The sequence below is a fragment of the Sminthopsis crassicaudata genome, chromosome 3 (genome assembly GCF_048593235.1).
Source record: "Sminthopsis crassicaudata isolate SCR6 chromosome 3, ASM4859323v1, whole genome shotgun sequence".
Lineage (NCBI taxonomy): Eukaryota > Metazoa > Chordata > Mammalia > Dasyuromorphia > Dasyuridae > Sminthopsis > Sminthopsis crassicaudata.
In genome coordinates this window covers 359,177,603-359,205,340 of record NC_133619.1, presented here as the reverse complement: position 1 = coordinate 359,205,340, position 27,738 = coordinate 359,177,603, and the positions used below count along the sequence as shown (strand labels likewise).

Below are 27,738 nucleotides of genomic sequence, written 5' to 3'. Positions count from 1 at the left end.
AGTAAGCAGTCCCAAGAAATTGGTTACTAGAGCAAATATAAAAAGTAAATGCTGAAAAATTATAAAGCATAAGCATATGCTGTAAGAAATAATATGAAAAGACACTGACATTTCACCCTTTTACAGAGATGGGAAATTCATAAGTGTTATATATTGTATGAATTTTCAGACTTTTAAAATGTATTAATTATGCTGATTTTTGACTATCTTATATTTTAAAAATGTTTTTAAAATATTATTTTGTAATATGAGATTAAATTTTGGGAGGAGCAAGGAGAAATATTAAGAAAAAGTTGGCAATATAAATATTCATCAACAAAACATTTTAAAACAAAATAGTGAAGAAAATTGAAAAATCTGAAGAGAGTTCGAAACAGAACAGAGAAATTTCACAATCTAGTGATATTAACTAGTATATCCTTGAGTGTTTTTTTTTTTAATTTTTAATAGTATTTTATTTTTTAAAATACACATATAGTTTTCAGCATTCTTTTTTGCTTGTTTGTTTGTTTTGCTGAGGCAATTGGAGTTAAGTTACTTGCCCAGGATCACACAGCTAAGAAGTATTGTGTCTGAGATCATATTTGAACTCAGGTCCTCTTGACTTCAGGGCTGATGTTCTATCCACCACACCACCTAGCTGCCCCTCAACATTCATTTTTGTAAGACTTTGTGTCTTATATGTTTCTCCCTTTCTCCCTTACTACTTCTTTCCCAAGATTGCAAGCAATTTAATATAGATTATATATGTGCAATCCTTTTAAATATATTTTCATATAGATCATCTGGCATAAGAAAAAGGGACCAAAAGGGGTCAGGGGAAAACATGACAAAGCAAATAAACAAAAAATGGCAAAAATACTTTTGTTTCCAGATTCATTCTCCATAGTTCTATCTCTGGATTTGATTGGCATGTTCCAACACAAGTCTATTGGAATTTTTTTGAATCCCCTCATTGCTGAAAAAGCCAAGTCCATCACAGTTAATCATCATGTAATATTGTTGTTTTTGTGTACAATGTTCTGCTTCTGCTCACTTCTATCTGCATCAGTTCATTTAAGCCTTCCAGGCCTGACTGACTTTTAAGTAATAGCAAGGGAACAGCAAATCAACAAAATATTAATTTTTTTCATTTAATTAATGTCTTGAATATGTTTTCTTTTTTTTTTAAGTAGAAATTATTCCATAAATGAAGGAGAAATTTATTTAAATATATTATTAAAGACATAGTACTTTCATTTTTATGTTTTATTTCCAATCAAAGAATAGGGGGAAAAATTGTGGTTTAACATTTTTATAATCGTTCACTAAAGATGAGAATATCACATAACTACCTAGAGTATGCAAAATCAAGCTGACATCATCTTTATCTCTCTTGCTAACTGGTTAGTGCCTGGTCTATTTGTAAATTCCAGCTTGAGATATCAGTTACACCTCTGACTTTTACTGACTAGTATCCTATATTTTTTAAAATCTGATCTTCCCTTTCTCCTGTTTTTCTTTTGACTTGCAAATCATTATTCTTTTCATAAATTCGCCAACTACCTATTTTACATCAGTAATCAAAACCTATATGAGATTGCTGAAACTGATGTTCTGGTTTTAAATGGAAAAGACATAAGTAGACATGATTTCATATGAATAAATTCTTGGTATTTTAGTGAACTCCCAAGTTCAGCCTACATGAATATTATCACCAGGAAGGGGGGAAAAATAATATGTGATCTGCGTCTACAGGGGAAGACACAGCTATTATATCTGTGCTATCATCTATAGTATGGTGTTAAATTCTGAGAACTGTATTTTATGAAAGATAGTGATAAGATGAGAGAAATTTAGGAGAGGGCAATTATGTGGTGAAGGAACTCAAAAAATCAGGATTGAATAAGTTAATTGGAGGTGGGGAAAAGGAGTGGAAAAGTACATGGTGAATACCTTCCAGAATTTGAAAGGTTATTACATGAAAGAAATTAGACTTTGGTTCTGATTCAACAAGCAAGTTACATTAAATGACCAATGATGTTATCTCCCAACTCCAAGATACGATTCTGAAGAAAACTAATAATAATTACTTTCATTATCCCTTGTTATCCTCCAGCATCTTTTGATAAGTTGATGTTTTAGAACCTAAACTGATTCTTCCTGCTACCTAGCAAGCTCTGAGGTTTCCTCTTTATTTCCAGATGACATATTGAGATAATGCCTATTAACTCTAAAATTAGAATCAGCCAAGCAAAATTAGAAAAAAATATTGCAGTCAGAAAGCAAAAGGAGTTTTCCATTAGAACCAAATACAAATAAGCTTTGGATCATCTGTTTATATGATTGATCTGTACCAGTGCTCCACTTCATGAGCAGAGTTAACTGACAAACAATGGTATACTTATTTTTGTTCTTATTTTCAGATTTCTGGAATCTCTCATATATACTGGCAAGGAATATAATGGGACTTTGGAGATTATTTAATAGAAATCAAGTGGTTATATGACTTTCCAGAGGTTAAACAGTTTATAAATTTGAAAGGTAGTATTAGAATTCAGGTACTCTACCTCTAAACACATTTTATTTTATAATATCTTTTTCTCTAAGCACTGTTGTTCTTCAGCAATTTTGGTTGTGTCTCTTTTTGACCTTATTTGGGATATTTTGCCATTTCCTTTTTCAGAACATTTTGCAGATGAAGAAATAGAGGTAGGTAGAGTTAAATTTAATATTTAATTTATGTAAGTTAAAGAATGTTTAAGGAAAAGAAAAAATTAAGATAAAAAGCTGGGGTGGGGGCAATTATTTGTCTAAATTGTGATCCTTGTTTGGGGACAAGGAAAAAGATTCAGAGAGATTAAGGGACTTTTCTAAATCACACATGTAATAAGTATAAGAGTCAGCATGTGAAATCCAATTCTTTGTTGATAGAGATGTTTCAGAGATGTAGACCCATTTAAAGTGTAAAATGGGATTGTGAATAGGTAATACCTTTTTACTTTCTATGTTTGGAAACTCTATGGGAAAGCCCTTCCCATATCTTCCATTTAAGAAGAATAATGAGATCACTTATCTCATTATTTCCCACTAGATTACTGCCTTCCAGGCTTCCTCATCTCCTCTACCCATCACCAATATACGCTTTTAGCTTTTTTTTTTTTTTTTTTTTTTTTTTTTTTAATGTGACATATCCTCATTAGATTGTTGGGTCCTTGAGGACAGTGACTGTCATTTCCCTTTCTTTGTATCCCTAGTGTTTAGCAGAATATTTGACACAAAGTTTAATAAACATTTATTGATTGACTGACAAAATTTCTTTGTCTTTAAAATAGGAATAACAATACTTACCTGTAAAGAGCACCAGATCCATCTCAAGTAGACAATCAATGATTGTCAAATGTAAGTGATATAAGATCACTTATCTGAACGACTTTACAAATCTTTAGATTTATTAGTTAATGTTACTATTGTGATCATTATTATTAGCAGCACTACAACCACAGTTTTACAGATGAAGACACAGGTTAGGAAAAATTAAAGAACTTGTGCTTAATCATAAGGCTAGTAATCACTATAATGTAACTTAAACTATGATCTCTTGATACCATGTTCAGTCTTTTCTTCTATATATACGATTCAGTCTTATATATAGTATGGTTACTAGTATAAAAAGTCCATCATACTTTATGCAGAGATTGGACTAGAAGACTTTGAAAGTCACTTTTAACTTCAAAACCTGTGCTATTAGGCTTGAACCCTGAAATGCTCTATAGTTGCCTTTACTTAGAAGCATAAACATTTTAATTATAAACTCCATTTTTTTACCTACTCTCCCCTCAAAAAAAAAATTATATGCAAAAGCATTCAGTCTGTATATGAACTGAATGGCTGGATCAAAAATCATGTGGTTTTGTATGCTTTTGGTTTTAGCTGTTGCAGCTACTGCTGATTCTCCAGTGGAATAATTTTAGTTTTACAGGAAGTGTAGATGTTTTCTTTATCTGATGTTTGATTGCCATCTTCTCACTCTGAAAGTACATACTGGCTGTGTGATTCAAAACACAAGTACCCATTTCACCCTTTATTATTTTGTGCAAGTCTTTCCATTTTTTAAAAAGATAATAGAGTTCAAGATTTCTAATGCAAAATGATATTCCATCATAATTACATGCCACATCTTATTCAGCCATATTCCCAATAGATGATCTTTGTAATTTCCAATTGTCTCCACAAAGATAATGATTTTAAACATTTTAGGACATCTAGGTTCCTTTCTTTTCTCTTAATCATCTTAGGAAATATACCAAGTAGTGGTATTGCTGAGTCAAATTGTATAGAGAATTTAATAACTATTTGAGCATAATTCAGAATTATTCTCCAAATGGTTGGATAGATTCAAAATGAAGTATGCATAGGATATATGTAGATGCATGTATATACATATACATATATATATATATATATGCCACATATATACATGCATGTATATGTTTCTGTGTACATGTGTATATATACACATTTACATCTATTTGTGTCTATTGGTAGCCATCTTTAGGGGGAGAGGGAAGAGAAGAAAAAAATATATAAAACTTTATTATATGTTTAAAAAAGAATAGCAAGTTGTCCATAATATATTTGCAGTTCATGTGTAATGATCTTTATTATTATACTATGTTATTGAAATACTTGTTTTATTCCATAAATTAAAATTTTAAAAGTGCCTTCTTCTGAACACAAGATATTCATAAGTATCTCAGTTCTTTTTTTTTTTTTATTTCCCCTCCTCCAATTAAGTGATATTAAATATATGTAAAGCAGTGGTATCTAAATATCAGGAAATTCAGATAATTTTAGATGAAACCAAATAAGAAACCCAAAAGGAAATGGGTGAGATATATAGTGAGTATGAGTATACTGTAGCATATTAGCAATTCTGACATACCTGAGAAGCTTCCTAAAAGACATTATAAAATGCACAAGTAATAGAAAAATGATGTGGATTGGTCATGTAATAATAATGAGATATAATAGATGGATGATCTAAGTGAGTTAGTAAAAAGAACTAGAAAATTTCTAGCATATTTTATAGATTATCTGGGAAAAATTCATTGAAAAGTAACAGTGAGAAATTATACAAAATTAAAAGGTCCAAATAAGTGTCAGTTTTATGAGTAGAGAGAGCATAGGTACATCTGAAATCACAGATTCATTAAAGAGTCAAAGGGACATGGCACCAAATCTCTAGTGTGACATTTATTTATACATTTATTTATCTATCTATTTATTTATTTGTTGAATTTTCCTTTTTTAACCAATTTTAAGTGTCATGTAGATGAAGGTTTAACTTAAGACTTATTAACATTTGCTTTAAAATTTATAAGATGAAGTGGAAATTTAGAGAAAGCAGAAACTTAATTTTCCCCAACAAACAGAATAGAGACCTGAAAAAAAAAAAAAAAAAAAAAAAAAAAAAAAAAAAGACTTTCAGTTTTATGAGAGATCTTTTGAAATAAAACTTTGAAGTCTCCTGCCTTTGTCATTCATATATACTGGAAAATGAAGTACATGTTTTGTGTTGGCTTTTTAAATTTTTTGTTGAGAATTCAATCTGTAATAGACTTTTTTCTCAGATTTTTTCCCATCCATATATGGCATGATTTTGACACATTATACTTAAAGCTGGCAGCATTTAAGTAATGATTCCTAGAATCATCATTTCTTAAAACAGATAGATTCAATATTCAAAGAGATTTCTTATAACTAAAATCAAAAGGATAAAAAGGAAAATGTGACACATTTGCCCCTCCTCAAAACAAGAACTAGGCTTCAAAATACCCAGAAATTATTCCTATGAAGACTAACTTTCAGGACTCCTTTCTTGACAGCAACCAATAGTACATGATTAATTCCCTTCTTTAGGACCAGTCATAAGCAAAATTGTGAGTCCCTCAAAATATGAACTCTGGAGTCTCCCATCATCCTTCTTCCCTATGAACCTGTTAATCATTTCTGATCATTTGAATTAGCTAATAAGCGAATTTTTAGTTGATTAAGAACTTCAAATGGAATTTCTATCTAAGGAAACAAAGAAGGCACTCAGAATATATAAGATTCAAATGTATTACTGGAGGCAAAAATCTGACCTTTGCTTGCTGGTAAAAAATCATTTAGTGATTACTAGTCTTTTCTTCCTGGTAAAAATCCCTTCTTAGGTTAAGGGAGGAATATAAAGATCTTCAACATAGTATCTTTGGCTCAGGGAGTATTGCTAGATCTCTATGTCTCTGACTCTCTGTCTCAGTATTTATCTCTCTGATGCATTACTCTTTAATCTATATAACAGAAAACCTTTTTTCTCTCATTATTGCATTCTGCCTCTAGTCACAACTCAGTAAATTTATATGCAAATCCTAGTTTTCTCTCCAAGCTCCTTTGTTTACCACTCCAAGCCTAATCTTTCAACTGCAAATGATTAAACTTTATCTCCAAGGCTTCTTTAGGACATTCTTCTTTAATTTTTTTTTTTCAATTACATGTAAAACAGAAAATTTTAATACTCTTATTGAGTTCCAAATTCTCAGTCTCTCTCAATCTTTCTCCTTGAGAAAACAAGGAATTTGATATACCTTATAAATGCAAAACATTTCCATATTATCCACATTGTAAAAAAACAAAAAAAAACAAAATCAAGAAGAATAAAATAAAAATAAAGATACACTTCAATCTGCTTTCAAGCTCCACCATATTGTGTCCTCCAAATATTGTCTCTTCCAAAATCTTATCTCCTTCACTTGGGGCTCGGATAGTTTTTTGGAGCCTTCCTCTCTCCTTGGTTCCTGAGAGATCTTGTCCAAATGTCTCCAGTAAGCACAAACTTGGAAGTTGGAATGACTCTTGAATCTCCCTCCCAGAGAGTGGGCTTGTGTGTTTCTGCCTTATAGGTGAATCTCCCAGGAGTCAATCCTAATTCTGAATCTCCCCAAAACCTCTTTGGCCCTAAATCTCCCCTTCAGACTTATGAATCTCCTGGACTTGCGAATCTCCCCACTTAAATCTTTGCTCTGAATCTTCTCTCAGAGAGTGGGCTTGTCCTTTTATTTGCTCTCTAAAGGTATGAAATCTAATGTGTGAACCAATGAGCAAACTCCTTTAAAGGTGTGAACTAACTACATAAGTACAAGGTACATAAGTACCTTGCAAGAACCCTAACAGTTCTCAATTTCCAATTTTTAAGTACCAGAAAAACAGCTTCTATAAAATATTTTTTATATATTGGTCTTTTTTCCTTTTCATTGATATCTTTTGGGTACAGACCTAGCATACTATTTCTGGTTTAAAGAGTATACATAGTTTTATAGCCTTTTGACCATAATTACAAATTGTTCTCCAGAATGGTTGGATCAGTTCACAACTCCATCAACAGTGTTCCTATTATTACATATCCCTTCAACATTTTTTTTTGTCCTATTAGCCATTTTGATAGGTGTGTTGTTTTTATGATATTCTTTAAGAGCCCAGTAAAATACCAAGCAATTTTTTGACCCTGTAGCCTCAAGTATTGAGATGACTCCATTTTGATCTCATAGAATTCCCAGATCCTGGCCCCATATAGCCACCTATTCTAACTACTCCAAATGCAATTCCAGTCCTTCTTTCTATGCCAAACAACAACCATTAAAAATGGAACAAAAGAAAGAGGAAGGATGGAGGAAGGAGGGAAAAAGGGAACAAAAAAATGAAAGAAGGATAAAGAAAAAAAATAAAAATTATTTTTGCAGAATTTTAGAAATTTTAAATGCAACAGAAATATTTTTATATTCAAGAAATGTAATAGTTCTTTTAAAAAATGTTAATATAAAATACATAATTTGAAGAGATTTCTTATGGGGTATATTTATGATTAGGATTTAGAACTGTAAGGAATCTCAGCGGCCATCTAATTCAATTTTATCATATTGCAGATTAAGATACTGAGGACCAAGGGAATAAAATGGGGAGTGGAATTCTTCTATAGGATCAGAATATAGATCTGAACATAAGCCATATGAATCCAAATGCAGATTCCATTCTTCCTCAACCCTAGTACTATAAGTAAATTTTGAAAGTAAGATTGTATGATTGTAAGAAAGATAGTTTGTCTTTCAAAATTGATTTTTTCATGTGAGGTGGTATTAAATAGGATAAAAAGCCCTTGACGAGGCTGAAATAGATATCTATGTTTGAAACCCACCTCTGAAGCTTATTATCTGTGTGATCTTAGGTTAATCACAACTTCTATGAACCTTAGTTCTTTTATCTGAAATATGAGGATAATAAAACTATACAACTTTTTCAGAAATCAAAATGAATTAAAAATGTAAAACCGATTTTTAAAACACAGATACTTCATCTGTTATTTTGTTTTTTATTATTATCATTGTGTGTATGGGAACATGCAGTCTAAGTCTCCATTTCTGATCTCTCACTTGGTCAGAAAGAAAAAAAAAAAATCTGTCTCTACTTTTTATAGGGGGAATAATGTATTCTTTTATCCTCTATTCTATCATTGTTTTACAATGATTTGACTTATAACCTCAAATTTGGAAGCTTGAACAGCTTCCCTTATGACCAGAAAAAAAAAAAAATCTTATTTCCAATTAGCTATAATGCTATGAATGTCCTTTTGATGTATTATGAATGACTGTACCCCTACACTCCAGATTGGTTGTTGACATATATCAGGAAGAAACACAATTATCTATTCTATTATGACTGGGAATTCACAAACAGAAGAGGTGTTTACCAACACCTGCACTCTGTAATTCTAGTGTTCAAAAGCAATTATGATTATTATTGTTATTTTGCATTTATATAGCACTTCCTTATTTGCCAAGAGCTTACAATTGTGTATTTTATTAGCTCTTTCTTCCAAGAGCCCTATGAAGTATGTGAGCATTATTGGCCTTATTTTACAGATTAAACATCTGAGGCAATTAAAAAGTTGAAGCAAGTTTCAATTTATTTTCAGCTCTAGACGAAAAGTTTAACATATAAAATAAGTCCATCTCAAAGAGTGAAATATTTTTTTTCTGTGCTCCACCTGGAATTTTGATTAAAAAAAAAAAAAAAATCAACCAGGATTAGGAAGAGCTTAAAATGCATGATAATTAGAGGAATGCAAATTTTAAAAACCTCAAGGTTTTACCTCATGACTTTCAAGTTAACAAAACTTAAGAAAAAACATTAGAAAAGATAAATCATCACCATTGCTTGGCTGTCCCCACTAGAAATCTGGTAATCATCTCAAATTTAATGTGTTTGAGTACAACCCATTTTTCTTTTGCACTTAAAAATATTTTTTCTTTAATTATAGAAAAAAGATAGTTTCCACCATTCAGTTTTGTCAGCTTTTAAGTTCTATATTTTTCTTTCTTACTTCCTTCCTTTCCCACACCACATGAAAGAAAGCAATCTAATATAGGTTATACATGTATAATCATGTCATACACAATTCCATATTAGTCATGTTGTGAAAGAAGCATTAGAATAAAAGGAAAAACTACAAGAATGGAAAACAAACAGTAAAAATAATATGCTTTTGATCTGCTGCATTCAGTCTTCATAGTTCTTTCCCTGACTGTGAATGACATTTTCCATCATAAGTTTTTGAAATTGTCTTAAATAATTGTATACTGAAAAGAGCTATGTCTCTCATTACTGTTATTATGTACAATGTTCTCCTGGTTTTGCTCACTTAATTCAGCATCAGGTCATGTAATTCTTTCCAGGTTTTTATGAAATCTTCCAGCTGATTATTTCTTATAGCAAAATAGTATCCCATTATATTCATATACCACAGCTTGCTTAGCTATTCACTAATTGATGTGTATCCACCAATTTCCAACTCTTTTACACCATAAAATAGAGCTGCTAGAAATATTCTTATACATGTAGTTACTGTTCTCTTTTGTATGATTTCTTTGAGTTATAGACCCAAAATAGTAATATTGCTGGATCATAGAGAATACAAAGTTTGATTGCCCTTTGGACATAGTTTCAAATTGCTCTTTAGAATCATTGGATTAGTTCATAACTCTACTAACAGTGCACTAGTGTACCAAATTCCACATATTTCCCATATTTATCATTTACCTTTTCTGTCATATTGGCCAATCTGATAGGAGTGAGTGGTACATCATTGTTGTTTTAATTTACATTTTCTAAACAATAATGATTTGGAACTTTTTTTTTTTATATGACTATAGATAGTTTTAAGTTCTTTAACTAAAAACTGCCTTTCATACCTTTTGATCATTTATCATTTGGGGAATGACTTGTATTTTTATGAATTTGACTCAGTTCTCTATATATTTGAGAAGTGAAGCTTTTATCAGAAGCACTAAATGTAAAAAAATGTTTCCCAGGTTTCTGCTTTCTATATAATCTTGATTGCATTAATTTGTTTGTGCAAAACCTTTTTAATTTAATGTAATCAGAATTATCCATTTTGCATTCCACAGTATTCTCTAAATCATGTTTGGTCATAAATTCTTTCCTCCTTCATAGATCCAACAGGAAAAGTATTGCTTGCTTTCCTAATTTGCATATGGTATCACCATTTATGTATAAATCATGGACCCATTCTGACCTGATCTTGGTATACTTTGTGAGATGTTGGCCTACATCTAGTTTCTGCCATATTCTTTTCCAGTTTTCCCAGAAGTTTTTGTTTTGTTTTGTTTTGCTTTGTTTTGTTTTAATACTGAGTTCTTATCCCAGAAGCTGGAATCTTTGGGTTACTAAACAGGAGATTACTATAATCATTTATTACTGTGTCTTGTATACCCAACCTATTTCACTGATCCATCACTATTTCTTCATTAGCACCAAATAGTTTTGATGTTTGATAATCATAACTGCATGACATAATATAATAATATAATATAACATAACATCTGACCATTTGTAAAAGCACCAGCATTTGTATATATTACAGAAAAAGCCCAGCAGCAAGAGATAGAAATAACTCTAGACAAAATATTTGTGAGTATACTTGCCAAGATAAACTCAAAAACTATATGAACACAATTACAAAACACTTCTCACACAAATAAAGTCAGATCTAAACAAGTGGAAAATATCAATTGCTCATGGTTTGGTCTGAGCTAATATAATAAAAATGACAATCCTTCCTAAATTGGTCTATTTGTTCATTGCCATGGCAATCAAACAGTCAAAAATATCTTATAGAACTAGAAAAAATTTTAAAAAAATTCATCTGGAAGAACAAAAGGTCAAGAATATCAAGGGAATTAATGGAAAAAAAATACAAAGGATGGTATCTTAGTAGTACCAAACCTAAAACTATATTATAAAGATGTAGTCATCAAAATTATTTGGTACTGGCTAAGAAATAGTGTTGGATCAGTGCAATTGATTATATATACAAGACACAATAATCAAGGTCTATTGTAATTTAGTACTTGATGAACCCCAAACTTCAGTTTCTGGCATAAGAATTCACTTTTTGACAAAAAAATTCTGGAAAAACTGGAAAATAATATACTAGAAACTCAGCATAGACCTATATCTCACATCCCACGACAAAATAAAGTCAAACTGGATATGTGATTTAGGTATAAGGGATGATACTATAAACAAATTAGGAGAATAAGTGATAATATTTACCTATCAGATGTTTGTAGAAGAGACGAATTTATGACTAAAGAAAAACAAAAGAACATCATGAAAGATAAAATGAACTTTGATTACATTAAATTTAAAATTTTTTTCAGAAACAAAACCAAGAGAAATAACATTAAAAGGGAAGTACAAACCTAGGAAAAAATCTTTACAGCAGTATTTTTATAAAAGTCTCAATTCTACAATAGATAAAGAATTTTATAAGAATAAAAGTCGTTCTCCAATTGATAAATGGTCAAAATTTCAGGTGATGAAATTAAAGCCTAGTTATATGAAAAAATGCTCTAAATCACTATTGATTAGAAAATTGCAAATTGAAACAACTCTGAGGCATCACTTCACAACTCTCAGGTTGGCTAAGATGACAGGAAAAGATAATGATAAATTTTGGAGGGAATGTGGGAAAACTGGGGCACTAATGCATTGTTGGTGGAGTTGTGAAGTGATTCAATCATTCTGGAAAGCAATTTGGAACTATGCCCAAAGGGCTATCAAGGTATATATGCCCTCTGACCCAGAAATACCACTACTGTGTCTGCGTCCCAAGGAAATCATAAAGAAAGGAAATGGACCGACATGTACAAAAATGTAGTAGTTCTTTTTGTGGTAGCAGAGAACTGGAAACCGAGTAGATGCTCATCCGTGGTGGAATGGCTGATTAATTATGGTATATGAAGATAATGGAATATTATTACTCTATAAAAATGATAAACAAATTGATTTTAGAGTGACATGGAAAAATTTACACTGATGCTGAGAGAAACAAGCAGAACCAGGAATATATTATACACAATAACAGCAAAAATGAGAAATGATCAATTATGAAAAAAAACAAAAAAACAACTTCTCAATTGGTTCTTCTCAATGGTATAATCATTCAAAGCAATCCCAATATACTTTGGACATAAAATGCCATCTGCATCCAGAAAAAGAATTATGGAGACGATGTAATTAACACTTAATTTATTAACTTCTTTTTTCTGTTTTTTTGTTTTGTTGGTTTTTTTTTTTTTTTTTTTTTTTTTTTTTGGCCAATGGATTTTCTCTTTTCTTCTGATTTTTCTCTTTCAACATGATTCATAAAGCTATGTGTATCAAAAATAAAATAAAATATAAAGAAGGAATTATACAGTTAATCTATGTCATATTTCTATCTGTTTCAGTGAGGACAAACTAAGGAAATGAGGGATAAAAATTTGGAACATAAGCGTTTGTAAAAGTGAATGTTGAAAACTATCTTTACATGTAGTGGAAAAATATAATGAAATGAAAAAAATTGTCATTTCTTTGCTGGTTTTTATTTATAATTTTATATATGATAGTAAAGTTTAATTTATGATTTTATTTATAATTTACAATTAATCCATAATTATTTATAAATAATTTAATTTATACTTTATAATATATTATTTATAATAATATGATTATTTATATTTGTAACTTATAATTAAGAAAATTGGTCTATAATTTTCTTTTTCTCTTTTGGCTCTTACTGGTTTGAGTATCCTTACCATATTTGTCATAAAATAAATTTGCTACAAATCCTTTTTTGCCTATTTTTTTCCAAATAGCTTATATTCTATCAGAATTAATTGTTCTTTACATATTTAATAGAATTCATCTATCTGGCCCTGGGGAATTTTTCTTAGGGAGTTCATTTATACCTTTTCAATTAATTTTTAAAATGAGGTTATTGAAATATTTTATTCCCTTTTCTATTAATATGGGCAATTTATATTTTTATAAATATTCATCCATTCCATTTAGATTGTGCAATTTATTGATATACAGTTGGGCAAAATATTTTCTAATAATTTTTTTTAATTTTCTCTTTATTGGTGATGAATTTGTACCTTTAACTTTTGATGCTGTTAATTTTATTTTCTTCGTTCTTTTTTTAATCAAAGTAGCCAAAGGTTTATCTGTTTTATTTATTTTTCATAAGATCAGCTTATTGTTTAATTAGTAGTTCAATATTTTTTATTTTAACTTTAAAATTTTATTAATTTATCCTTTAATCATCAGGATTTCCAATTTAGTATTTAATTAAAGATTTTTCATTTTTTTATAGCTTTTTTAGTTTAAAGTCCAATTCATTAATTGACTCTATTTAGTTAATGTATGTATGTATGTATTTATTTATTTATTTATTCACTCATTTATTTATGTTATAAAATTTCTCTCAAGAACCACTTTGGCTATATCCCATAAATTCTGGCATGTTCTCTCATTATTATTGTTTTCTTTAATGAAAATATTATTTCTATGATTTGTTACTTGACCCAGTCCTTATTTAGAACTAGATTATTTGGTTTGCAATTAATTTTTAGTCTATATTTTCATGTTCTTATATTACATGTAATTTTTTTTTGCCTAATGATTTGAAAAGTATACATTTAATATTTTTGAATTTGATTGAGGTATTTATGCCCTAAATATTGTCAATGTTTGTGCAAGTGCCATGAACCACTAGAAAATGATATATGCCCTTTTATCTCCATTCAATTTTCTTCAAAGGTCTATTATATATAACTTTTCTAAAATCATATTCACCTCACTAACTTCTTTCTTGCTTATCATGTATGGATTATTGCAATGGCCTTCTAGTGAGTCCTTCTAATTCAAATCTCTGCTACTTCAATCCATGTAGCCACAAAGTGATTTTTCAAAAGCACATGTCCTATCATGTCACCCACATCCTCTAATCACAAACTCTAGTGACTTCTTATTTCTTCCAAGAGCAAAAGCTCTATTTGCTATTCCCTTTATTAGCCAGCTTAAGTTTCTAGTCTCTTCTCACCTTTCTCCCAAAGTATACTCTTTGATACAATGATATGAGCCTCCTTCTTTCAAGAACAAGATACTCCATCTTTTGGTTACAAGCATTCTTTCTAACTGTTTCACATACTCAGAGTCCTATTTCTTCTCTGCACTTCCAAACACTGAAGCACAAAAAAAAAAAAAAAAAAAAAAAAAAAAACAAAAAAAAAACACTGATGAGAAGAACTTCTCAAAAAGCAGAATTGGCCAATAAGGGGGGAAGAAAGGGTTAAGGGATATGTACAAAAATTCACTGAAGAAAACAATTTCTTTAAAAGAATGGCCTACAATGAGCTCATTGAAGAAAATAATTCCTTAAAAATTAGAATTAGAGAAGAGGAAGGTAATGATTCAACAAAACAAGAAACAATCAAACAAAATAAAAAAAAAAAAAAATAAACAAAATGTGAAATATCTCTTTAGAAAAATAATTGACCTGGAAAAACAATAGTTCAAGAAGAGATAATTTAAAAATTAATGGATTACTTGAAAATCATGATAAAACAAAAATTCTAGACAAAATATTTCATATCATTGTCAAGGAAAACTGACATTTAAGATTCAGAGGGTAAATAGAAATGGAAAGATTGCATCAATCACCTCCTTAAAGAGATTTCAAAATGAAACTCCCAGAAATATTAAAGCCAAATTTCAAAGTTTTCAGGTCAAGAAGAATATATTGCAAGCAGACAAAAAGGAAAAATTCAAATAATATGTATGTATATGTAAACACATGTGTATAATTTCAGAGTGTGACTTCTATATCTCCCCCTGTATTTTAAAAGTAGATTTGTGTTTTGGGTATATTGTCATTCTACTATCAGCTTGAGCTCTCATTTATCAGTGTTCTCTCCAATGTTAATTCCAATAATTAGATGGTAAATATTATATAATCAATTATCACCATTTAACTTTTTCAAAAGGCTGAGGATATATAGCAGGAACAGAAAAACAATAATATTTAGCTCTTCAACGTTTTGGGAGATGGAATAATCTGGAATAATCTTTGGAAAGCTTCAAAATATTTTTTTTAATTTTCAAAACATATGCATAGATGACATTCAACATTCACCTTTGCAAAACCTTGTGTTCCAATTTTTTTCCTCCCTCACTTCCTCTTCACCTTTCCCTTAGATAGCAAATAATCTGATATATGTTAAATTTATACAATTCTTCTATACATAGTTCCACAATTATCATACTGAACAAGAAAAATCAAACCAAAAAGGGGGAAAATTAGGAAGAAAAAAGTAAGCAAACAACCAAAAAAGTGAGAAGACTATGTTGTGATCCATACTTAGTCTTCTCAGTGGATGCAGACAGCTCTCCCCATCACAAGACAATTATTAATTACTTAAATAACCTCACTATTGCAAAGAGCCATGTTCATCAAAACTGATCATCATATATTTTGTTGTTGCTGTGCACAATGTTCTCTTAGTTTTACTTACTTCACTTAGCATCACTTTGTGTAAGTCTCTCCAGGCCTTTCTGAAATCATCTTGCTGATCATTTCTTTTTTTTTTTTTTTTTTCAAAGCTTTTTATTTTCAAACCATATGCACGGATAATTTTTCAACATTGACCCTTGCATAGTCTTGTGTTTCAGATTTTCCCCTCCTTTCGCCCACTCCCTCTCCCAAAGGACAAGGAACCCAATATATGTCAAATTCAATCCATGTAAACATATTTATACAACTCTCTTGTTGCACAAGAAAAATAAAATCATAAAGGAAAGAAAATGAGTAAGAAAACAAAATGCAAGTAAACAACAACAAAAAGAGTGATAATGTTATGTTGTGATCCCCATTCAGTTCCCACAGTCTTCTCTCTGGATGTACATTGCTCTTTTCATCATATTGAACTGGCATCAGTCATCTCATTGTCAAAAAGAGTTACATCCATCAGAATTGATTGTTGTATAATATTGATGTTGCCGTGTACAATGATATCCTGGTTCTACTCATTTTGCTTTGCATTAGTTCATGTATATCTCTTCAGGCCTCTCTAAAACTATCCTCCTGCTCATTTCTTATACAACAATAATATTCCATAACATTTATAGTTCATAACTTATTCAACTATTCTCCAACTTATGGGCATCCACTCTTCTTCCAGTTCCTTGCCATTACAAAACATTTTTGCACATGTGGGTCCCTTTATCTCCTTTAAAGATCTCTTTGGGATATAGGCCCAACAGAAACAATGTTGAGTCAAAGAATATGCACAGTTTGATAACTTTTTGAACATAGTTCCAAATTGCTCTCCAGAATGGGTAGATCCATTCACAACTTCACCAGCAATGTATTAGTGTCCCAGTTATCCCACATTTACTCCAACATTCATCATTATCTTTTCCTGTCATTTTAGCCAATCTGAACAGTGTGTAGTGATTATCTTAATTTGCATCTCTCTAATCAATAGTTATTTAGAACATTCAAAATACTTTAGTCTGTAAGTTGACTCATGCTTATTTGGCCATGAGACTAGACCAAGTACTTAAATTATCTGAATCATCAGGTTTTTCATTTGTGAAATGAGAACATTGCACTATATAAAAAGTCCTTTCTATCTTATGAGAGAGATAATGATGAGGAGACAGTGAAAGAAAGAGAAACAAAGAAAAAGAGAGAGGCAGATAGAAAAAGAAATGGAGAAAAAAAGACATACAGAAATTTACACACACACAGAAAAAGAAAGACAGAGAGATGGAGAGACAGAGAGAGAGAGAGAGAGAGAGAGAGAGAGAGAGAGAGAGAGAGAGAGAGAGAGAGCCCCAAAATAACACTTTTCTAAACTTTAAAAGTGCTTGTATTCTTCTATAGGTGTAAGTCTAATCTTTTGTTTCTGTGAGTCCATAAGAATAATTAGCACTTTTTGATGCCCACTTACAAAAGTGTTGCACTTTGTCCAAATTACTGTTTTAAAGAAAAATGTCATTGCAAAGGAGTAATTTGTCTTTTCAGGTAGTATGTGGAGAACTGAAAGTATTGAAAAGGAGAACAGCAATGGGAGAATAGCAGCAAGAATTGAGATAAAATGTTAATAGAGAAAAGAAAAATCATATTCCTTAGAGGCCTAAGCTCATGCATAGCCAAACATAATTGAAATTGAATACAAGTTTTAAATGAAGATATTCCATCTTTACCAAATTAAAATTTCTGTTACAGTAGCATATGTACTTATTGAAAAATAAATTCCCTAGCTCTTTTATTCCAAACTTAGATAATTGAATTCACAATCCTAATTTTACTCTAAGGTGTTATCAGTCAGGAAAGGAGAATGATGGAGAAACAAGGGGACTGGAATAGGATTCAAGAAGTTTAACTCTGTCATGTTAGCTCTATAATTCTGTGGAAACCAATAAGTCATTGTAAAGTAAAGTTTTCTTATATTTCAAGTTCAATTTAATTTAGTAAGAATTTGTTGCACACTTACTTTGGGCCCAAAACTTTCATTATTTTTGATGCTACAAAGTCAAAAATAAAATCATGCCTGTCCCCAAGAAGCTTCTGTTCTTCAGAGTATTATAGCATTTGTTATTCCTATACTAAAAGGATTTTAAGAATCAAGTGAAATAATGAATGTAGACATCATTTATCAAGCATAATATGATGTTAAATTCTCTGACAAATAACCCTATGACAGCCAACTTGTCTGAGTGTGGATGGAAGTGTCATATTAATTAAAGACTTTTACATTATTACACATGCACCTGGATTCATTATATTTGACATTTCTGTGACAATTGAGAGCAAATTGTATTGACAGAATTTCCTTGAACATAATTACTCAAAAAGTACCACCCTAAATCAATTAGTAGTGGAGTTTAGCCTAAATTTTGTGGTAGGCAAATGATACTCAGAAAAGCAAATGGCCAGATCATTTAGATGCTAAAAGCAATAGTAACAGTAGGAGCTGATATCTTTGACCTCTAGACAGATGTTTGGGATGGAAATAGAGTCAATAAAAACTTGAAGATTGCTAATGGCATATTAGTGCTATTAGTCTTTTCATTGTCTATAATAATATCAATTTGCACCTTCATATTATTATTTTTTTCCATATTTTTTATGTCTATGCTAGATATTTATATATTTTAATCTATGATCCTGAAGGGTATTGATATATTGGAGTATCTGAATTTGTACATATGAACTTTGTACCTTGTATGTATGTATATGTGTGTGTGTGTGAGAATGCATTTCTACATATATATTCTTTGGTTATCTGAGTATAGGTTAACTACAGAATGAATGTGATGATTGGTAGACCAAGAGTAATTCTATATGAAAAGTATTTGGCAAACTGCCCACCAAATAGGAAAAAAAAATCAGTTTTAAAAGCCTTTCTGTGATATATCTCACACACACACACACACACACACACACACACACACACACACACACACACATTTTAACTTATCCATTTTCTTAGAGTTCAAACTTCTATCAATTTGAAGCTTGTAGATTATAGCAAAGAAGCATATTGGCTTATATGAAGCTATGGCAAATTTTGAGAATTTTATTCCCTTAATGAAGTAATGTTATTTTCAGGCTCTCACTAAAACAGTTATCTTTTCTAAAAATTAATTCAATAATTAGGGAATGGATAGATAGATACATAGACAAAGGCAGAATTTGGCAGGTAAAATCACCTTGTCTCAGAGCCTGCCTGCCTGATTTCTCCCTTGTCTCCAATTCAGAAGAAGAGCGCAAGTTGGGCTCCAGAACCTAAACTTGACCTCCCTCAAATTCCCCAGGATCATGGTTCAGGCCTAGGCTCAGTCTCCACTAGATCCTTCATACCTTTGAATCCTAACCCAACCTCTTCCCAGGGATAGGCAGACTCTGCAACAAGGAAAGGCTTCCAAAGGAAACTCTGACTCCCCCTTAACAGAGCAGAGAGGCTTGGTATTAGGAGAGTCAATATCAAGGAGTAGATTATAAGTAAGGAGTTAGTTGTAAAAAGATTGCAAGAGGAAGGTGGTTTGGAGGTGCTACGAAGGGCTTTGAATGCTCAATAGAAGACTTTGCATTTGCTCATAGACTCATCTATCCAACTCATCTATCAAGCCCTTCCCTCATTCCTGCTGCACTCATATTATTCATGTCCTCCACTTACCTCCTTTGTTAAATTGCATCCTCACCTTAATGGCACACTTTCTTCCTTCCCACACTCAACATAGTCTTGTAATAACTCATATTCCCCATTCTTATACTTTCATACACTAACATTGTACTAACTTACTTGCTCTCTTCGCACATGCTTGGATAAGCACACACAGAATAAAGGTATGACACCTGTACTGGCGTGGAAGCACACACACATAAGGGAGACACTTAGTGGTCACATAGTGGGGATACTTCTGCCAAGTATTTATGTGGAGGGGCTAAAAATAACCAACATGTAACAGAGGCAGATGGTCTCTTCCCCTGTATCAAAAATATATTTGAATTTTTTCTTTTTTTTTTTTTTATGGGATATTTACAATACCTTGTATAATTTGAATCGGTGTTATATAATACTATACAAATATTTTATATATCTCTGAGTTTCTAAACTTTTTCTGTGTCATCTGTGATAGCTGCAAAACTCCTCAAAATTCCCATTTAATTTCTTATGCAAACCTGTAATATATTAAAACCATAATGGGGAAAGCTAGGGATGTGGAAGTGATACTTTTTTTTTTTCCCTTAAAACTTCTTTATTAGAAGAAGAAAGACAGAGAGGCCTGGAGAGACTTAAATCAACTGATGCTGAGTGAAATGAGCAGAACCAGAAGATCACTGTACACTTCAACAACAATACTGTATGAGGATGTATTCTGATGGAAGTGGAAATCTTCAACATAAAGAAGATCCAACTCACTTCCAGTTGATCAATGATGGACAGAGGTAGCTACACCCAGAGAAGAAACACTGGGAAGTGAATGTAAATTGTTAGCACTAATATCTGTCTGCCCAGGTTGCATGTACCTTCGGAATCTAATGTTTATTGTGCAACGTGAAAATGATACTCACACACATGTATTGTACCTAGACTATATTGTAACACATGTAAAATGTATGGTATTGCCTGTCGTCGGGGCGAGGGAATAGAGGGAGGGGGGGTAATTTGGAAAAATGAATACAAGGGATAATATTATAAAATATATATATATATATATAATTAAAAAAAAAAAAAAAAAAAAAGAAGAAGAAAGGAAACTTCAATCCTGGTGTTTAAGATTCATCTCTAATGTTTTTAGAGAAGAAAGCCTTTCACAAATCCAGTATTTGACTAATAAAAACAAACAAACAAACAAATAAACAAAAATAAGCCCTTAGTTACCCCTCTTCCACCCCAAAGGAAAGGTTTGTCACTTCTCAGAAATTTGGTCATGGTCAAATTTTTTAAAAACCTTTTCTTCTTTTGCAAAGGAGATTGTTTTTTTCTTTTTTTTCTTTTTTTTTTTGTTTTCTTTTTTTTTTCTTTTTTAAATTAATTGTTTTTAATTAAAGCTTTTTATTTATGAAACATATTAATGGGTAATTTTTCAACATTGGCTTTTTTAAAACCTTGTGTTTTAAATTTTCTCCTCCTTCTCTTCACCCTTTCCCCTAAATGGCAGATAATCCAATACACATTAAATATGTTAAAATACATCTTATATCCAATATATGTATACATATTTATACATTTATCTTGCTGCACAGGAAAAATTGGATCAAGAAGGGGAAAAATAAACGAGAAAGGAAACAAAATGCAAGCAAACAACAGAAAGAGTGAAAATGCTATATTATAGTTCACATTCAGTTCCCACAGTCCTCTCTCCTGGTATAGATAGTTCTCTCTTCATCACAAGATTATTGAAAGTGGACTGAATCATCTTATTGTTAGAAAGTGCCACATAAAGGAGATTCTTTGATTCTAGTAGTCAAGCCCTTTTGGAACAGAGATGACCAGATATCTGTATAGCTTTTTAAAGATATTCAGTTTGAAATCCAACCTTTTTCTTACTTACCATATGCAAAGTTCATTAATTTAAGGCAAAAATGGTCTTTATATTTCTCACTTAATACTTCCATTTCCTTGAAAATTGTTTTAGTAACTACCTTTTAAAATATATAAAGATTTTCTGTGTATCAGATTTCCTTGCTTTATCAACCCCAAGAATATCTTTTCCTTCTGCTGCAAATGAATAGAAGAAGAAAAGGCAAATAGCAAGAAAAATCCAGTTGGACAACTATTGAGGAACCAAATTTATTTCAATCCTTTCTTACAAATTATTGCTTGTATTATGTATATATGGCTAGCCAAAAAAACCCTCAAACAAATACAAACCAAAAATACCTTCCCTACTGATATTTATCAAGATTACTCAATGATAGCACATATTGTGTTTTTGTCAAAATGCATTATTTCATTAGAAATTCAGTAGACAAAATGCCTTTTCTTTTTAAAGTTTCCTGTTTACCACTTCCATTATTTTATTTGTTTGAGCATATTTCCAGGAGTTTGGAGAAAGATATCTGAGCTGCCAAATCCCTGTCATCATCTTTGACTTTAAGTTAACAGAGAAAACCAAGAATCAAAATATCTAACATGTTCCCTCAAACGTTTATTTAACTGATATCCTTGGCTCAAGTTTCTGTGCACCCATCTCCCTCACACAAGGCTGTCAGAGTCATCTTCCTCAAACTCTGTTCTAATCTTGTCACTCTCACACCAGGGAACTCAAATGGCTTCCCATTCTACCAGTTACTGACTTTGGTTTTAGTGAAAAATATGAATTAACTTCAGTCTCAAGCCTAGAGTAAAGGTTATCTCTATCTATAGATTGATGAATAAGCAGATAGATTTGTTTTGGTACATACAACTTGATGTGACTATTCAGTGATATTTTAAGTTAAATGCTGGAAACATAAAGGCAGATTTATAGATTGTCAAAGGGAAAAATAGTATCTGAGATCATCTAATTTTGGGGTTTTCCTTTTTGGTTTTGGTTTTGTTTTTTTCTAAGGCAATTGGGGTTAAGTGACTTGCCAAGGGTCACACAGCTAGGAAGTGTTAAATTTCTGAGGCAAGACTTGAATTCAGCTCCTTCTGACTTCAGGGCTAGTGCTCTATCCACTGTGCCATCTAGCTGCCCCTTGGGGGTTTCTTTAATTTTTTGTGCATCATAGATTTCCTCTGGAGATATGTATGGTTCCCTTTCAAAATGTTGTTGATTAAAAAAATGAAATTCATTGGGTTAGAAAGAAAACAAATTGAACTGAAATATAGTTATCAATTTTTTTAATTCAAAGACTGAAAATCAAGAATCAAGAACTTTCTGATTTAAGTTAATATTCTCATTTTCTACATAAAGACACTGAGATCTTGAGATGATAAATTACTTGCTTAAAGTCACATCGTGTTGGAACTAGTATTTGAATATAGATATTATGCTTCCCAAATTGGTGTTTTTCTCATTTCATGAGAAAACAAAACCAAAACAAACAAAAAACCCCACAAGACTTGGAGTTGGAGATGAAAGATGGTTGAGTAACATCAAATAAACCATTTGACTTGAATTTTTCATGATCCAATTTATCTGGGGGATCTTTTAGTTGTAACCACATTCAACAAATGTTTAAGTTTCTTCAGCATATAAATGGAATACATTGTTTTATCCAGACTAGAAAATGACATTTCAAAAAACAGTATTAATAAAACATCAATAACTTTTTCTACCCTATGAATGTACCATCTTATGATCTCTGTAAAATGACCTCTTCCGTTATTTATTTATTTATTTATTTATTTATTTGTTTGTTTGTTTGTTTGTTTATTTGTTTATTTATTTATTTATTTTTGCTGAGGCAATTGGAGTTAAGTGACTAGGCCAGGGTTACACAGCTAGGAAGTGTTACGTGTCTGAAGCCATATTTGAACTCGGATGTTCCTGATTTCAGGGCTGGTGCTCTATTCACTACTCCTCCTAGCTGCCCCTCTTTTATTTTTCATAGAAGACAAAAACAAACTTTCAACCTATCTCATCGGACTCATCATCAATTCTGAGAAAATAGGGCCCAATTTATGACAATTTTCTAGCACTGCCTAGGGAGTAACAGATTTGATGTGAGCCAAGCAATGGCAGCTTCTTCCCCAAAAGCATCCAAATACAATGAGGCTGCTGCAGGAAGCCTAGGCAACTTTATTAATCAGTGCCGTCTCTGTTTAATGCCCCGTTAAGTGTCTTTGTTAAATAACATTGTCTCTCTGGTGCTCATCATGATCTTAGATGATTAAAAAGCATTTGGATAATATCTGTAATAAAATTAGGCTCCCTGAATTATGAATACCACTGAGAACTGGGGACCTAAATGAGACAGAAGTTTCCAACTGTCAAATTAAGTAGAGAAAATAAAAGGAAAATAAAAAGTCGACTTGCCCCAGAGAAATGCAATAGACACATTCCATCTTGTCATTTCTTTCTACTTCCGACTTTACCTCTACATATAGATGTTGACAACTGCCCTTTCTGAGCAACCTTCGGGACCTGTCTTGGAGTATTATTGACTGAAAGGTGTAGTTAAAGATCATTCACCCATCCAAAATGTAATTTTCCATTTTGCCTAATTTATCATGAAAATAATGTCATTGCAGATGAATGAACTTGGGTCTATTATGTGTGGTTTTCATTTAGCTGATTCACAAAGGATTTTTTCTTTGAGCACATAGGCCTTTACCTTGTTACAACAGCAGCATCAGATAAAGTTTTTTTCTTTCAGTAATGAAGTACATTCATTCCACTGGATAATGTTTGGGATGATACATGGTAAAAGAACCTGCAATTGATTGTTGGAGACCTCATTTTCTTATACCTATTTTCTTTCTCAATACAGTTACTGAAACCAGGATAAAATTTAGTCAGATCTGCTTCTTTAACAATATAGAACTTTCCATCAATGGAATAAAAATAAATTTTCAAGCTTACAAAATTCCAGTTACTTCTTGTTTTGCTTTGATGGCACCATATTGATGAGTTAAGTGAAGATGACAAATAAGAGAAATCTGTAGAAGAAAAAGCATGAATACTATGAACATGTTTTCCATTTTTATTTCCTAGATATCCACATATCTCAATATAGTTGATTTTCTTTGTAACATTATGCATTTTATGAATTTAAAAATTATTCTGAGAAGAAATCTATAGGCTTCAACAGTTTGTCTAATGATACCTGATCTAGAGATAAAGAAAATGCTATTGAAATAATTTATGTGTATTGCAGAAACTCTCATGAAATACTAGTAAACAAAGGAAGACATGAATTTTGTATAGTCAGTTGACTTCATAACTGTTTTAAAGAAAATTTTCAAAAAAGCTTATTACTGGTTTATAAATCATTATCTAAATTGAAGGATATCTTGAGGGATTGAGAGATTGAGAGATAAATTGAGGGATACCAACAAGGCTTGGTTCTCAGACCTAATTCTTTTAAATAGGCTTATCACGGATTTGAATCAAAGCAGCATACCAATCAAAAATTCGAATCATGTAAACACAGGATAAATAACTAATACAGTGCATGATTAAGTCAATATCAAATAGTCCAGATTTGTCATTAAGCTAGCACAGTGAAAGAAAATAAAGAAATAACATTTCAGTATATTTGCATTAAGCAAACCTTTATTGAACACATACATTTTCTATTGAATACACAAACAAGGACAGGAGAGAGATGATTGGACAAAAAAATTTTATGAGAAAAAAGTGAGGATTTTAGTTCACTACAACTTCATGTTATCTTTAAAAAACATGTAGTTATCAAAGAGACTAAAATGATTTTAAATTGGATATTTTCCTAATCTATAATCTGTGAGTATATTGAATTTTGTGTATGGAAATTCATAGGCTAAATTATTCAGCCTCACTGATTCTGAATCTTTTTTGCCCATATCTCTGATGTGCTCGCAGAATTCCTAAATGACCAAGGCTCATCTTGCTCTTGGTATAACTCTCTCAAAGTTTTCATTTAAAATGTGTATTTAACAAAATGAAGTAAATCCTTTCTCTTCACACAGTATTGAGTCTCAATTCTCAGGCAATTAAAAGTCATTTCCTTGTATATATGCACAGTTCACAAGTGTGCACCTAAGGAGACCTGCTCCAGGTTTGAAAAGAAGTGGGATTATATATGTTCTACATATTTATGTTCTATATACTATTTAGCTTAATATTATATATTAAAAAAACAGATGCTTAATAATAGCATCTTGGTGCAAAGAAAAGAATACTTATTTGAGGTCAGATGATGTGAGTTCAAATATTGATTCTACTACTTACTAGCTGTGTGACCTTTGGCAAGCCATTTCAACATTGTAGCTCATTTTCTTTAGCAGAAAAAGGAGAATTTATGCCTTCATTTGAAAAATCCAAGGACAAAAGTTAGAACTCTGGCAATGTTTTGAGCAATTCTAATTAAATAGATTATCTGATATTTTAAACTATTTAGGAATCCTTCTGCTGATTTAGCTGTTCAGCATGTAAAACTTTAGTTTTTGATAAAAGAAGAAAAAAGAACATAAAATGAAAATACTCCAGGTGTGGGTCCTCCCACCCAAGTTATAAAATGCAAGAAATTGGAAGAAAACAAGCCATAGAAGTTTATTATTTCCAGATGCCTTTGTGTGTTTTTGCATCTTGAAATTACTTTCTTTTTCAAATGCCAAGGTGCCGAAGAATCAACAGAATAATACCAACTAGATTTTTTTATTGAATGTTTTTTTAAAATGAAACTTTAAGTTTAAATATCCAAGCTGTTTCTATTTGAAACTATTCCACCAGTTTATTAGCAATGGATAAACAACAGGATTTTGTTTTCTTCTTTTTTTCTTTTGCATTTAAAAAAAACACAAACAAAAACAAGCTTTTTCAATATACAGCTGGATAGATGCAACTGAATAACTTTCCTTCTTTACCAAAGATAATAATTCCAGGTGAATGTGTATTGTGAATATAAATGTCTATGACAATCAGAAAAATCTACTCATTTCATGAAATTTCAGTTGCTTATTAGGGAACGTATTTATCTAATCATATAATTTATTAAGAGCATAGAAAACAAAAGAAAATTGCTATTCTATTACATAAAGAGCTGAGAAATATCTGCATAAAGACCATAATCGCTTCAGACCAGAAGTCTGTTTCTGCTAGGGTAGGGTAGCTGAGCTATGGGTTATGAGAGGAATGAGGTATCTTTCATGCTGTCAACTTCACCCAGTACATAAACAAACATTAAGTGACTTTTCTGAGCAATGTGGTAAAAGCTAATTAAGCTTTAGAAGTAAACTTTATTAAATGTCTTTTCTGAAGTGATCAACTATATGAAAGAATATATAAACTCTTCTCAAACCTGCTTATATGACGATGTTCTATCATTTCATAGAGGGAATTTTTTTATATTTTTACTCTCTTTGGTCTATCTACTGTCTACTAATTCAGATTCGATTTAGCCCAAAATCTATTCCTAAATACTCCACCATTCCTTCTATTCTTGCATTGGTTTAAAAAAACAAACAGAGATACTCAGGAAGCTCTAAGGCACATTGAACATCATGCATTCAATTTTTTCATTTTAAGAGTAGAGGAAATTGATGTCTACCAAGATTATGGGACTTCTCCAAAGTCATATATCTCCTTTGGGTGAGATTTTTGAGGATTTAATATTTGTGACACTGAGTTCTTAAATCTATACCATGCTTACCTTTTCTACTTCTCCAGAAGGAAGGAAAATCTAGAATTTTTCATTTGAAGCCAAATCAGCATTCAGTTGGAAGCTAAGATACATTGATTTGTTTAAGTTCATAAATCTTCTCAGAAGATACTTACATGCCTATGTGTCTGAATAACTCACTAACTTTTCAGTGGTCCAGGAATCTCAAAGATTATGTTTCAAAAAAACTAAAGATCCATTTTAGTAGAGATTAGTAGTTTCTTTACACTGAGGCTTCCAACTGATGAAAGGAAAGGTCATCAAAAGAACAAATGACATCACAAAGACAGAGCATGGAGAGTGAAGAGAAAAAGATCTATGACAAAGCCTTAAGCAACATAAATAATTAATTGGACATTATAAGGAAGAGGGAATGTGCATTTATAAAGCCCATTCTATGTACCAGGCACTTAGCTAAGTGCTTTATGAATATTATGTAAAGTTCAACCCTGTAAAGTAGCTATTGTTATTATCTCTCATTTTACAGTTGAAAAAACTAAGGCAAACAGAGA

General features: G+C 31.3%; 1 long non-coding RNA gene across 3 annotated transcripts in view; it reads right to left on the bottom strand.

Moving 5' to 3' along the window:
* Nucleotides 1-27,454, bottom strand: part of LOC141559560 (uncharacterized) — a 182,916-nt gene extending 155,462 nt beyond the window's left edge. For 2 of the 3 annotated variants that reach the window (XR_012487487.1, XR_012487486.1), the window contains exons 1-2: nucleotides 27,218-27,454; nucleotides 24,448-24,524 (exon numbers count right to left, since the gene is read on the bottom strand). This is a non-coding gene — a long non-coding RNA (uncharacterized LOC141559560). The remainder of the gene's footprint in view (nucleotides 1-24,447; nucleotides 24,525-27,217) is intronic. The other variant, XR_012487488.1, reaches the window with a different exon arrangement.
* Between the last annotated feature and the right edge of the window lie 284 nt (nucleotides 27,455-27,738).